This window comes from Lissotriton helveticus, chromosome 6 (genome assembly GCF_964261635.1).
Source record: "Lissotriton helveticus chromosome 6, aLisHel1.1, whole genome shotgun sequence".
Taxonomy (NCBI): domain Eukaryota; kingdom Metazoa; phylum Chordata; class Amphibia; order Caudata; family Salamandridae; genus Lissotriton; species Lissotriton helveticus.
Genome location: NC_136067.1, coordinates 254,044,142 through 254,057,741, shown reverse-complemented (window position 1 = coordinate 254,057,741; position 13,600 = coordinate 254,044,142). Strand labels below are relative to the sequence as shown.

The following is a 13,600-nucleotide window of genomic DNA, read 5'->3' as shown; positions in this document are numbered from 1 at the left end:
TAAGTCTCGTGGTCGGGCCTATCGTCTTTTCGGATGCTAAGGGGACCCCCAGTATCCCAGCTAGCTCTTCAAAAGCAACCAGGGTGTCCCTGCATGTGGAGGACCCTGCAGGGCCTGTAAACATGAAATCATCCAAGTAAAGCAGTTTCCCGCGCCCTGGGTGTCTGTCGTGCAAAGCCCACTCCAGAAAGGTGGCTACCTGTTCAAAATATGCGCATGATATGGCGCTACCCATGGGTATTGCTTTGTCGATGAACAGGTCCCCCTCCCATTGGAAGCCCAACAGGTGAAAACTGGAGGGGTGGACGGGCGGAATGCGGATTCAATGTCCGCTTTGGCCATCAGTGCCCCCTTTCCTGCTGCCTTTAGCATTTCAATTGCGTCATCCACAGATGCGTAGCTGACTGAGCAAGCCTCTGAGGCGATCCCATAGTTCACGGAGGTCCCTTCAGGGAATGAGAGGTGGTGTATGAGTCTAAATTGGCCTGGCTCCTTTTTGGGGACCACCCCCAGGGGGGAGATAACTATGCCCTTGTGCAGCTGTGGTGGAAGAGGTCCCTCAATTCTGCCCATTGATTTCTCTTTGGCCAATTTGGTGCGCACCACATCGGGGTGTTGCATTGCGGATTTTAGATTGTTGATCCCTTGAATGGGATCACAAAACCTTCCTCGAAGCCTCCCACTAGGACAGAGGCATCTGTTCTGTTAGGGTACTTGTTAACTAGTCTGCGCAGCTGTTGTGTGTCAATTTGGGATCTGGCCAGCTGGCAATCTTGAAGGTCTATCACATCCCCCCACCTGTTGTCTTGCGTCTAGTGTTTCTTGTTCTTGTCTTTTTTGTCCCTTTTTGGCTCGCGCTTGCTCCGACATGCCACTGCTGGTGCCCTCCCCCGCAGCTTGAGCATGTGTGCTGGAATTTGCACGCGGCGACCCACGCGCAGTCCCCGGCATCGTATTTCCAGCAAATGGCCGTGGCTCCATTGGGGGACTGGGGTTTCCCTGCGCTGAGTTTCGCCCGTGAAATGACCTGCCCCTCCCCTTGTGGTAGGAGCTCCGAAAGGAATGGTCGCTTTTTCCTGCCCAAGCTTTTACCTCTTTGGCCACTAGCATCTTATGTATAAAACCAGACACATCCTCCTCATTCCATCCCATCTCAGGGTGTCTCTGCATCTTAAGCCTGAAACCCTTGTCATATTCCAGCCAGGCATCCCCGGGAAACTGCCTCTGTGCCCAGTGAATATTGGCCTCGTAGAGCCATAAATCTGCAGCGCAGCGCGGGAATTTTTCAACTATGATGCATGCCATAATTCTAAATGCATCCAGCCAATTGTCAAAGTTCCTTGCCTTCCTAGCGCTGCGCCTTTCCCTCCTGTCCTCGTCCTTCTTGTCGCAAGTTGTGAGGTCCAGTCCCTCAAGCTGGATCTCAAGCAGGGTGAAAATATCTATAAATTCTTTACGCCATACCCTCTCCTTGACTGCTAGGGGGATAAGACAAGCTAAGCCGGTGGCTCTTGTGGTTAATGACGCCGGGCCGGGGGACGGCCTGGTGTATGGATCATTAACCGGGCCCTCATGTGCTGTGGTACCTGCACTACTATTGTACCCCCATGCCGCAACTGGGGATCCCTGTTCACCCTGAGCAGCTTGCCCTACATGTCCCTGTACTCTCACCTGTCGCGCCCAGCATGGGTCCAGCAAGTGCCACGGCAGACCTGATGCCTCCTCTGCGCGCTGCTCCTCTGTCCCTATCGCCCCCTGCCCTGTACCCTTAAGCCACATAGGAGCAATGGATTTAAGACATTCTTTCACAATGTTGGTAATATGCTCACCGCTCGCCATGCTGCTGGTAGTCTCGCTATGGTCCTCTGCCCTCGTTGGTAAGCCCCCGGTCGGCCGCTCTCTCCTCTGGGGCTTCTTCCTGGGGGCTTTCTTCTGTGGTGTGATCCTGTCCTTTTTGGGCGAAGAAGGGCCAGCCTCGTCCTCTCTTCGTGTTTCTGGGCCATCGCCTCCTGCCTGCTCCAGGTGTGGCTGTAGCCAGCCATTGCCGTGCACCGCCGATACTTCGCGGATAAACTTAAGTAGCTCTGCGAGCTCCTCTGGCTGACCCTCGGCCATGACTCCTGGCGGGGTGCTGCCGCCTTTGGATGCACCAAGAGAGAATAGGATAAACACTGACTCGCCTAACATGAGGCCCGAACCTTGGACCCTTCAGTTTAAAGTTGCGGGCTCTACCAACTGAGCTACCCGCGTACCGATATATTAAATGGTGCCCGGGACGCTGTTTGCACGCCGGTCCTTGTATCGGCTGCTGAGGGTTAGCTTTGTTTATATTTTCTTTTTTGCCTGTTAGTCAGAAGCTCGGTGTTGCTTTGGAACCGAGCCGTTCGGCCCCGGCGTCCCTCCTGTGGTGAGCCCCGCTGCTTGAGCAGCTGATCGTGGCGCCGAGCGCGGCTCTTGGCGGCGCGGACCTGGCGGGTGACGGAAAGGCCTGTGCCTGCGCCCTCACACGCAACTGTTGCTAGTCGGGAGGGTTCCTCGAGAAAAACGGGCACTCGCTCCGGCCGAGGGCTCTCCGCCTCTCGCTCGCGATTTCCCCCTCTTTTGTTGCCTCGCCGCCTGGTTCCACGCTGTGCCCCCACCACTAGGCCTCGATCAAGGGGGCAGTTGCTTCCGTTAACTGCAAGACTCCAGCTCGCTCAGGCTTGTCCGGGGCCCCCTGTCCGCTTCGGAAAAGCCAACACTAACCAACTGAGTTAACCGGCCGCCGGTGAGTCGGGCATCCGTAGGTGACTTGCGTCAGCGCACCGCGCTGAGCCTCCCACCGCTTGAGACAAAAAGCGCAGGAAGGTCAGAGATGATATCTCCAGCACCGTGGGTAGGTTGGGCGTCTTCGGTGAAGGAGGGAATCGTTCGCCCGGCAGGCGCACCGTGCCCCTGGCTGCTCCGTCTGCTGGTCAAGTATTCTTCACGCCGATTGTCTTCTCCGACAGAGCTTCGCCATGCACAGCCACTTCTGCAGAACTCAGTCCGGTACGCCGCTCTCCCTGCTCCACGAAGTTAGGAGCGGTGACTTATATCCCCCATTTCCCTTACCTTGGCGCTCAGGTGTCGCCCCCTGATTGGGGGGGTTCGAACCTAGCGTTACCCGCCCATTGGTCGCCTTTTGGCGCCACTGGGCACTCTCCTTTTTTGGCAGGTGGCATCTCCTTCGGCTGGCTTCTGGGCGCTTTAAAGTGCCCAGAACCGGTTTTCCACTGGGGACACGGCGCGGGTTACAGCGCTGGCCCCTGAGCCTCCCCCCCCCTTCGGGGGGATGGCCTCTGCAAAAACAGCTGCAAAACGTCTTTGCAGTCTTACCTCTATACAATGTAGTTGTAAGCTGAAGCCTGTGGTTTCAGCTGACTACGGATAGAACTGGCGATGGCTGCTGCCTTTTACCTTCTGCCTCCACACCGCCTGCAAGAGCCCCACAGCCTATCGCCTGCAAGGCAGCAGCCAGGCTCTTCAGGTCGCGAGCCACTGACACCCACGGGTGGCAATCATTTCAGTTTGCTGCCCACCTCCTAAATCCAGGATGCCCAGTCACACAAACATAGTCCATCCTGACGGGCACTGCCCATTAGTCATTGACTCCGTGATTTCCACTCTCCCAGGCTCTGTACTGCCATAATTCAATTTGCTGTGGGCGGTGGCCATAGTTACAGACACAGCGCGGGCAGGCGGGCCGTGCGAGCAGCAGGCAGCGCTGCGGGGCCAGTGCCTGAGTCCCGCAAACCAGTACTTTCTTTACAAACTCGGGCGGCGGCCATAACTACAGACACAGCGTGGGCGGGCCGGTGTGAGCAGCAGGTAGCGCTGCGAGGCCAGCGCCCGATTCCCGCAAACCAGTAGCCAACTGCCTTCTTTACAAACTTCTCGCGCGGGCAATAGGACCGGAGGTGACGTCCCCCCGCAGCGCCACGGCCAGACTTTGCATTACAGGCATCAGAAAAAGATACATTGTAGCAGCACAGTCAGCCTGGTAGCAGCCCGTAACTCAGAGGCAATCACCACAAGCCTGCGGGAGCAGCACGTGCAGGCCACTGGCAGCACGCACCCAGCTGCCTCACACTCCGTAATAGTTTTAGACACTATACAGAATGAATCATATGCGTGACAATGCATTTCAGTGCGGTGATGCGGAGCACCACACTGAAAAGTATTAGTCCAACGCCTGATGCGTGATACTTGGCAGGACTGAACATGAATTTAGAAACAAATATTTAGTATAAATAAGGTATACAGCACTGGTAATAGCATTCATTTTAAACATACATGTTTGGTTTTCTCTCATATTTAGTGTTCATCTCAAGAAACGCATAAATAATATTAAAATGAGAACAAGAAATTCAAAGAAACGTCCTTTTTGGGTTGGAGGGGGAGGCTCACTGACATGACCCCTTTATGGCATATTGACCTCCAGGGTGTCAAAGCATGGAACATAATAGGGATATCCTCGTTGAGGGATGTATGGAGGGAGGGTAATAGGCTTACTTGGGAGGAGCCACAGATCCAGTATGAACTGACTGCCACTGAAGTATATAGATACCTCCAGCTCCGACATGCCCTTGGGACACACTTCTCCGGGGGGACCCCCCTATCAGAACCTCCCCCCTGGAAGATAGAATCCTAACTGAACCATTAAATGAAAAGAAAGTCTCTTTGATCTATAAAAAGAGATGGAAAAACTCTCCCAATATTCTCACTGCGTTGTGGTCCAAATGGGAGGGAGATATTGGGGACTGCGAAGACGGAGAGTGGGAGGAGGAATTGGGGAGCTTCCATGAGGTAGCGCTACACAATGGGTTCCGATTGATATTTCAGCTCATTCTACACCGCTCTTACTACTTACGCACAAAACTCAGACTCATGGGACGTGCCCCAACAGATCTCTGTCTTGTGGGTCGTGTGGGTGAGGGAACCTTATCCCACACGATATGGACGTGCCCAGCGATTCAAGCCTTTTGGATCGAACTATAGAAAATCATGGGAGAAGTAGCTATGGACCCCCCCCACCCCTCCCCGAAACAGCGATGAAATATATTTTACATATCTGGGGAGAGGAGCCACCACCAAAATATACCAGGATCTGGTTCTCACTGGGCCTTATAGAAGCCAATCGGAATATTGCACGACTGTGGAGAGAGGCTGCGACTCCAGCGGTGAGGGATTGGGAGCGTGACTTAGACTGGTGTATGATAAATGAGAAGCCGATATATCAAGGAAGGGGCTGCCCACGCAAATGGGAGAAGAGTTGGGCAGGATGGCGCTCCTATAGGGGTTTAAATGCGGGACCCACCCCAATGCGAAGGGATGGAGAATGGGACTCACCTAACACTTAGATGCAATGAGGCGACAAATCTGTACCAGCTACTTTGCATTTTAGATTAGTTACCCCATATGTGATTTCTACAAGATCTTTCCGTCCACCTGATGAAACATGTATCACTGCCTTGAAATCTATAAATGGTGCACAACATTATGTTTATTTACGTTCATTCCTTTACTTAAAACTCAATAAAAAAAGAAATTCATAGAATCCACCTAGAAAAAAAACAATGCGTCTCTTACAAATTATATAGAACTTTAATCCACAGCTACCATCTATGGGGGTCACATTCATTTCACAGCTATTCACGGAAGCTCTACGTCTAGAAAAACAAAGATGCCGTAGACTGGAAAGACGCTGGAGAGAGAATTACGAAGAAAAGGAAAAAGAGAATTATAAATGTGCATTAGCTAATTACAAAAACCTGCTAACTATGGAGAAGAAAACTTACTTTACTAAACAAATAGAGTTATCTAAAAACTCAGCAAAAAAACTGTTCCAGGTCGTGAAGAAGCTCACATCCCCTCTCAATAGCCCACTTTCCGAGAATAGCCAGTTACTGTGTGACAGTATAGCTAACGCATTTAAGAACAAAGTCAACGATATATACAGCATCTTCACGAATATCACCAATAAAGCAGCTGAGCTGCATCCCTCTCTACGCTCCAACACAAAAAAACCGAGCTGTGTATTTTTAGACAGGTTTCCAATGAGCTAGTGGAAAAACTCATTGAGGATATCAAATCCGGATCACCACTGGATCCATGTCCCCCGGCAGTTCTGAAAAGCATTGCAGGGGAGGTAAGCCCAATCTTAACTAACATTTTTAACAATATGTTCTTATCGGGAACTTTCCCCACTGTTTGGAAGGACGCAATTATTCTTCCTTTGCTCAAAAAAGCCAATATAGATCCGTCGACTACTAGCAACTATTGACCGATTGCAAGGCTTCCTTTTCCCGCCAAGATGGTTGAGAAAATTATGAAGAATCAACTCATGCAATTCATCCAGAAGAATGAATTACTCAACCCTTCCCAGTTTGGTTTCCGCTCGGTATATAGTACGGTGACAGCTCTCATCAAGGCCACCGAGGAGATCAGGGCAGTGATGGATAAGGGTGGTGCCGCTGTCTTGATTCTCCTCGATCTATCAGCGGCCTTTGATACCGTGCATCATGACATCCTACTTGCGCGCCTTGAACATCTGGGGATTGGGACCTTGCCCTCTCATTACTGTCATCTTTTTTTAAGAACAGAAGGCAGAGAGTTTCTCTCGATCTCTATCAAGCAACCCCCTATGTACTACCTTGTGGGGTCCCCCAGGGCTCGTCGTTGAGCCCCACGTTGTTCAACGTCTAGGTATCCGAACTTGCACCTCTAATACAGCAGTTTGGTTTCAAACTGACATCTTATGCCGACGATACTCAGATCGTTGTTGCGGTGCATAAAAACACCTTATCCCCTGCAGCACAGTTTCAATGCTGCATGAGGGAAATCAGTCTCTGGATGGGAAGACACTGTTTAAAGCTTAATTCGGATAAGACCGAAGTGGTTACCTTCGGCAACTTACAGCCAAAATGGGATGGGCTATGGTGGCCAGTTGAGCTGGGACAAACTCCTAAACCAGTGGTGAAGGCCAAAAATCTTTGAGTTCTGATAGATAAATGTCTCTCCTACGTACATCAAATCAACGCCACAGTTTCAGTCTCTTTCTACCTGCTGAAGAAACTTAAAAAGGTCTTACCATTTATTCCTCAAGATCTTAGGAAAAAAGTGGTGACTACTTTGGTGCTGCCCAAGCTGAACTATTGTAAAGGTTTATATCTCGGGTTACAGAAACAACATTCTAAGAAGCTCCAGATGGTACAGAATGCTGCAGCCAGGCTGCTATTGAATATTCCTAAGTATCAATCAATTAAAGAAGAGATACGGAGTCTCCACTGGCTACCTGTGGTGCAGCATTCCAAATTTAAAGCACTCTGTCTTGCCCATAAATCCTTGAATGGAGCAGGACAGGTACCTTTGAAACATCTTTTCTTATGGTACATCCACGTAGGCAGTTAAGATCTACTAATGCTAGATTTATGCTGGTTCCCAAGATCCACACTGCTGGCTGAAGAGGTCGAAGTACGGCCTACTGTGTAGCAAAACTCTGGAATGCTCTCCCTGCATCTTTGAGAGGACAGAACTCCCTACTGGCCTTTAGGAAACAATTAAAAACCTGGCTGTTTTCAAACTAATTTCACTGTTCTCCGTGGTCTCAGGTACTACTCTGGTCTAGCGCCAAGACACCTCCGGGTATTCGTGCGCTCTATAAATCTCCCTAACATTAACATTAACATAATAAGATAGGAAACTACTTTTGTTCTCAGGTCAAACTGCAGTCCAACAAGCCGCTAACACCAAGAATGCAACATATCCTCATCATTCGGTTCAAGCAGGCGTACCAGGAAGGTGTGTCTTCCTCCCCCAGATTATTTACCTTGCTAGTGGATTTCGAGGCCTCCTTAATCAGAAATCAATATTCAAACAAAGGTATTACAAATATACTCCTATAATAGAATTACTTATTTGGGAAAACACTGCCCTATTTAAAGAACTTTCAAGAGAATTTCCCATCCCATGAGAGAGATAATCAAATTTGAAAATTATGCCCATCTATACATTAATTTTTAAAAATTAGGAACGTTTGACATTAACAGAAATCACAGTGCGTGAAGTGACCCACTTTAAATATGAAATGACAAGCTCACTCTTTCAGATATTTTATGTGGGTTGTGTTATGTACATGGGCTATAATATACCAATGTAAAAAAATACAAATTTAAAAGCTCTGGAAGTTGAGAAATTGATTTAGCTTCGCTGGCCCTTATTATGTTTTGTGTATATTAGTTAGATGACTACATAACCAAAACAAATGTATGTCTTTCAGAACCTTCCCATTACAATACCCAAAGAGGACTCCATACGGTATCGAAAGGCCCGTTCTACGCTTACCCAGGTTATGGGTCAAGCTATGGTTCATTATGCAGTACTTACAGTCAAGAGCCAATGTTGTCTTTTAGAACTACATTATCAAGTAGTACAGGCTTACATGTAACATTATGATTTGCTGGCACAGAAATAATTCTCCATCTACGAGTGGAGCAGGTCTTGTATATCCAACATCCATTTTCTACTGATCTGCACATTACAGATGACGGGTCCAGCCACTATTAACCTCTCTCAGTGCCTTGAAGGTACCAGAAAAAATAACTATGTACCTGCATCTTACATGGCTCTCGTTTTTTGTTGATTGGGGGTATTGGAGTCAAGGTTGAAATAAATAGATAACTAAACATCATTACATTCACTTCTGTAGAACAACTAAAGACCAGCGCTGGGCCTTACTTACTCAAAAGGAAAGTCTTGCCTTATCACATGTATGGAAAGGGAACTTTGAAGATTTCTAGATCAAGTTCACCACGCATTCACAGAATGCCAATTACTCAATACAGAGCATATTTCAATGTAAGGTAAATGCATTTGGAGTTTACAGAACCAGTATATTTCTTTTTTATATAATAGTTCAAAAATGAGGCCACAGTAAAAGTACTTATATGCGTCAGATGAATCCGCATTTTCGGGAGGAAGGAGGCACTACAGCAATGATAAATATCCTTTGGCTAAAATGTTTACAGATAAGTACACCAAGCCAAATAAACAGCAATTATTTAAGCCACGTTAAAGCGCATTGGCTAGGTCGTGTAGAATGTAAAATCCCTTTGAGCCTTTTAACAGTGAAACTGTATTCCTGAGATGGTAGGAATGTGACTGTCACGCCCAGCCTTGCACTGCAAGCAAAGGAAGTGACAAGTCTGAGGTCATCACAATCCAGCTCAGGAAACAGTGTGCAAACCCTGATGTCTTTAAATGGAAACCCTTCTCAGACAAAATCATACCAGCATCCTGGTAACCAGCAGATATGCACAGTTATGTATTTTCTGTAAAAATAAACAATGGGGGCTTCATAAGATTGGATCTCGAAATGTCAAGTCTTTTCGGCACAGTATATCTGTATTTATTTGTTAATCAAGTGCCTGGGCTAACGTTGAAGAAATAAATACTGCTATTTACGATTATTAATCTGGCATCAACTATTTTAATATATCAATTCCGCAAGGTTTTAGTGGCCCAGGAGTGCACCTGTTGGACTGTCAGTTCATTCATAAAAATCAGGTGTTGTGCTAGAAAAACGATGGAACTCTATTGCAATATATCTAGTGTTGTAACAATAAATTATGTTAGTGGAAGAGGGTTCTGCTCATAATTTTTTTACTTTTGTTCCTAAAGTCACCTGGTTTCCTGCTTTAATTTCAGTCATAATTGGATTTTGTGGTACTTTGAATTACTAGAGCCGTGAGAAATTACAGCGTAAAGCCACTACAAGGACCAGCGCCACAGTACTTGAAGCAGAGTGCTTCGGGAAAGATGAATGTGTGTTACTTTTTAGCTCACGTCAGACCATTATTCTAGCAGCAAGTAGGATGGATGGGCTCTTTTTTACGTCGAAGCCTACCAGACAACGCAGCTGTATGGTTTGCTAAAGACATCTTTGGGACATTCAGAGACCTTCCCAGGGAATTCATTCTGCCCATTGCTTACTGTTGCTATGTGGTTTGTATCTCACATTTGCTTGCTTTCTAGTTGCTGGCTTTTATTGTTTCAGGCTGTTCAGCTTGAGTTCATCCCTACCCTTGCCCAAACTCTATTTGCAGTATTTTTCCACCAGTACTATATTTCTGTAAACAGGCATTTACATTTGTTATTATCTTGTTACGTTTGCTGTGCGTTCAAAGACAGAGGTCAACTATCAGGCTCTGTCTTCCAGAGAGCTTGGTGTTTACCTTCCTTTCTCGGATTTCAAAGTGAGAGGATTTATGTGATAATCATGCTGGGTACTCACGGCGTGCTGTCACTTTTGTTTTTTTTAGCACAAAACAAAATGTAAATGCTGGTAAAAGAACTGTGCAGATATTTCTGAAGTGTGATGGAAACAAATATTTTAATATGATAAAAACAAATCAATACACTAGGTGATGACATATCAACACATCATTTATGCGCTGTACACTTCTATTAGTAAAACATATGTCTGTGCAAATGTAATGGTCCTTTCAATTGAAGATGTGCTGTCTAACAGCTGTGTGCTACCACACTATGTGCACTCCCCTTTACCCAACTCAGATCTACACCACTCCACACCACTGCACTCTACTCCACTCCACACAATGCCATTCCACACTGCATTAGTGCCCTATACTCTGCACCACTCCACACTACGCGACTCCACTTCTGCGTCACTGTACTCTACTCTACACCACTGCACTTTACGCCACTTTACTTGACGCCTCTACTTTACACCACTCTACTATATGCCAAAGCACTCTACCCCACACTACTCCACTATGCACCACTGCACTCTATACCAATCCACTCTAATCTACTCTGTACCACTGCACGATACAACACTTCTCTCTTCTCTGAAACAGTCTACTCTAAACCACTACATTCTATTCCACTGTACGTCACGTCATTCCACTCTGTTCCACTGCACTGCAATCTATCTTGACCCACTCCACTCTACCCCACTGCACTCTACCCAAATGCACACTACTGAACTCTACACCAATGCACTCTACGCCTATCTACTCTGCACAGCTGCACTGTACACCACTATATTCTACGACACTCTACGCCACTGTTCTCTATGCCACTCTACTCTATACACAATTGCACCTGCCACTTTTCTATGCACCACTCTATGAAACTGTACTCTACACCAATGCACTCTATGACAGTCTACTCTGCAACACTGCACTCTCTGCCACTGAACTCTACACTACTCAATGCCACTCTACTCTGCACCACTGCGCTCAGTGATACTGCACTATACGTCTCTCTATTCTACTCTGAACCACTCTACTCTATGCCAGTGCACTCTACCTCACTCTAATATGCACCAATGCACTCTTCACCACTGCACCACTCTATTCTACACCAATGCACTATACAACAATGGACTCTTGCCATTGCACTCAATGGCACTGCACTCCATGCCACTGCACCACTCAACTCCATGCTATTCTACTGCACTCTGCATCGCTCCACTCTACACCATTAATCTATTCGGCACCACTTATCTCCATACTACTGCACTCTACTGTCCTCTGAAACAGTCTACTCTATGCTACTGCACTCTATGCCATTCTACCCCAAACTGCAGCACTACACTCTATGACACTGCACTCCTCTGCTCTCTATTCCGACACATTACTCCAGTGCCCAAATCTACGCCACTGTACCCCACTCTGACACTCTATGCCACTCCACTCTCCTTCACTGCCCCAGTCTATGCCACTCCACTCTATGACAGCCTACTCTGCTCTAAGTCGCTCTAAGTCACTCTACGCAACACCCTCTATGCCACTCCACTCTATTCCATTCCACAACACTCTATGCCACCCTATTCTACAACACCCTAATCCACTCTACACCCTTCCATTCTACCACATTCTACTCAATCCACAACACTTTACGTCACTCCACCCCACTCCACTCCATGCCAATCATCTCTAGGCCACTCCTCTCTCCTCCACTTTACGACACCCCACTCCACTTTCCTGTACCCCACTAACTTTTAACCTTGAGGAACAGCAGACACGTTGGTGTACAACATGGCTACCACACTGGCAAAGCCAGTAGCTCTTGCATAGGCAAGACATATTGGCTTTGCCAATGCTTGTTTTTTATAGGCCTGTAAGGCAACCTTTCGACACAGACTGAGATTTTAATACACTGCACTGATTTAGCTCCTCCTGCTCACGTTTAGCTATTAAACAATCTTGCATTTCTGAAGCATTGTATATTATCAAAGCGAAGAGAAAGATTTGCACACAACCTAAAATAAATACTGCTTATACTACGGTGTGAGTAATAGGAAACACACTTGCGCCCTGTCTAAGGCAACAAACAACTATGACAGCCTAGAACCTCCGCCCTACCACAAAGCCCTGACCTTAATGGCTCAGTTCACAACAACCTACTTTTGTAGATATCTCCAGCAGGTTCAAATTTCAACAAATGTAGAGAGCACCCCTGCGATGCAAAAAAAGCGGTATCGAAACTTCACCGACCGGATCCTAACTTACACAGTTTCTCCTTCACCTATGGCTCTGCAGTCTAACGGTAAACTTGAATAAATTAACAATGGATCCAGAGAACCTTTCATGTAATCGCATTTTCGGAAAAGTGACACTTAGTGCTCTAGTATGCACGTCAGTACAGGCCATTGCGATTTGGGTACCTGCACATTCGGGTACAGAAGGTGACACCGACGATCTGCGAATGGAGGTGGCGTAGGTAATTGAAGGGAGGGGGGTCTAACATCCAGATGGGAATTTTAAGTAATGTGCCTGCTTATGGATTACACACTGTATATAAACACTGTGCATGCATGTTCATGAACAGTGAGAGGAGAGAGAGAAGAAAGTACACCTATGCCAGGGAGTTGTGGAAAGGGTAAGAGGAAAGCACTGCGCTGCGGACTGCATTATTGCTAGAGGCACAGTGGAACCCACCCCCGTTTGCCCATGGACTTCTACCCAGGACATCTTTACCTCCCTATGCTTCTACCCAGGACGTCTTTACCTCCCTATGCTATCCAGGATGTCTTTACGTCCCTATGCGGATGCTAGCAGTTCCAGCTGCAAAACTTACCCCGGGCTTCGCGGGCCACCGCTTCCGTTTGCTGTCACCTGTCGCTCACTAGTTCGCTCGCTGTCCACTCCTACAGGGAGCAGCACAGGACAAACCAGTCAGGGCGCGAGTACAGCTGTCAAGCGAATGACGTACGTATTGAGCGTAAAGAAATTCTTGCTGATGCCTCGGGGGTACTTACACAGGTATAGTACCCCGGGGGTACCACAATACGCCCCGGAGGGAATTTGTGTAACACTAAATTGAAAGTTGTTTTCTATGGCTTTGATCTCATTCGTAGCTCCTCATCACGACTCTCAGAAATCTCGCAACTTTCTTTTGACGATAGGGCGCTAAATAAGGAAAGTCCTTTAGTTTGACGAACTCGGCTAACCTCTGCTTGTCCCGGCGTTCAAACCAAGAACTAGAATGCTGACCTCTCAAATAGAGTTTTCGCTGTCCCTGTCGCCATGCTGCTCGCACGACAACATTAGAA

The 13,600-nt window shown here is 47.4% G+C and overlaps 1 protein-coding gene across 6 annotated transcripts in view; it reads right to left on the bottom strand.

The window, feature by feature from the left end:
• The window catches only part of ITSN2 (intersectin 2), a 1,402,222-nt gene extending 1,389,006 nt beyond the window's left edge, over positions 1–13,216 (bottom strand). For 2 of the 6 annotated variants that reach the window (XM_078647702.1, XM_078647706.1), the window contains exon 1: positions 13,126–13,216. The gene's annotated coding sequence lies outside the window, so the exon portion shown is untranslated. The remainder of the gene's footprint in view (positions 1–13,125) is intronic. The other 4 variants (XM_078647705.1, XM_078647699.1, XM_078647703.1 and 1 more) reach the window with 4 other exon arrangements.
• Between the last annotated feature and the right edge of the window lie 384 nt (positions 13,217–13,600).